The sequence below is a fragment of the Galeopterus variegatus genome, unplaced genomic scaffold (genome assembly GCF_000696425.1).
Source record: "Galeopterus variegatus unplaced genomic scaffold, G_variegatus-3.0.2 Scaffold37, whole genome shotgun sequence".
NCBI classification, from domain to species: Eukaryota; Metazoa; Chordata; class Mammalia; order Dermoptera; family Cynocephalidae; genus Galeopterus; species Galeopterus variegatus.
In genome coordinates this window covers 912,945-914,762 of record NW_007726148.1, presented here as the reverse complement: position 1 = coordinate 914,762, position 1,818 = coordinate 912,945, and positions in this window count along the sequence as shown.

The window sequence follows — 1,818 nt, the reverse complement described above, 5'->3', positions numbered from 1 at the left end:
TTTTTGTCTTTTTTACTGACCAGTAACGGGATCGCAGCCCTTGGTGTTGCGCCCGCACCGCGCTCAGCCAGTGAGCGGGAACCAGTCTCCACATGGGATCCGAACCCTTGGCGGAAGCGCCGCCGCACTCCCAAGCGGCGCACTCTCCAGTGTGCCACCGGGCCGGCCCTTTGCTCATTTTTTTAACTGCATGCATTTCCCTGAAGTATTTTCTCACCCTTTCTTTTGTTCTTTCTTTGTTGTTCTGTCTCCTGTATTTTCTAGCAATTTGCGGCTTGCCCCTTCTTTCCTTGATCCCTTGGTCCTGCACCTGTTTGTCTGCCTGGCTTTTGTTTGTATCTGGAGGGCAGACTTGGCTGCATAGGGGAAAGTAGTTTTTTGTTGCTTTGCATCCTCCCTTCCTCTGACATTTCCTGCTCCTCTTTTCTTTCCTTTTCTCTTTTCTCTCCCCGCCTCCCCCCGACTTCTTTGGTCTTCCATTTATCTTCTAAATCATTATACTTGGTCTTAAAAAATTCTGATCTTTTCTTATATATTTCATCTGACTTTGAGAAAAGTCAGTAAGCAATGGCTAAAGCTTGCTCTCGTTAACATAGAGAAACTTTCTAATGAACACGTACATTTGTACATATGTAATATACATAGAAATGTACATAGATGCATATAGTAGTCTTGCTTTATCATTGCTAGTGACTCTAGTAGATATGGATGTACTAAAAAAGAAAAAAGAACTGGATGTACTAACACCAATAAATGGAAATAATCTACTAGAACTACACAAGCCCTGAAAAGGTCTTGGAAACATTAATTAAAATTATTTTTTGATAAAAATAAATACATTTTGGAATATGCCAATATGCACATTTCATTGGAATCACTAGCAATATATATTGAAATCTAAATTTAACTTTGAAATTCCTGATCAACAGCAATAAATTATATATAACACACAACACACACACACACCCCGTATTATTTTCCTCACAGAAGGCAGGTCATTTATAAATAAACTTTTGTATGATCTAAAACTCATATATTGACTTATGCTACCAAAATATAGCCTGGAGCAAGAAGAGAAACAAATAAATCAAACAGACAAGTATATATAAAATAGGCTGTTCAGAGATAACAGGGGACAGATTTTATTAACTAATTTATGACCTACAGTCTATTGGCAGAGACCTTCCTCCTCCTCCCCACTTTCAGTCTTTCTGAACAGGATAAACAGACCAGAAAGCTTGATAGTGTGCAAAGCTCACATCTTTATCTCTGTAAGAGCTTTATTTGGGGGTCTGGAAACAGTTGTTCTCATCATTTTTCATTGATTGTAACATTTGATGTGTTTTCTCTTTGCTACGACCTTCACTCTGGATCATTCTACCAGGTTCCTTCATTATCTTCAAACTATTGGCAAATGATTTATTAGCAGGTAGCTACATTCATGGACAAAGTGAACTCATTCTCTGGTTTGACACTGTCTAGCTCTGGCTTCCTTCTTTTTTTTTTTTTTTTTTTTTTCAGCCCCTTGGGCTTGGCTTGGGTTTCCTTTTTTTTTTTTTTTGTCAGCCCCTTGGGCTTGGCTTGGGTTTCCTTTTTTTTTTTTTTTGTCAGCCCCTTGGGCTTGGCTTGGGTTTCCTTTTTTTTTTTTTTTGTCAGCCCCTTGGGCTTGGCTTGGGTTTCCTTTTTTTTTTTTTTTGTCAGCCCCTTGGGCTTGGCTTGGGTTTCCTTTTTTTTTTTTTTTTTTTGTCAGCACCTTGAGCTTGGGTCTGGTTTCCTTCTATTGCATCGTGACTCCTAAAACGTTCAGGCTTGGAGCAA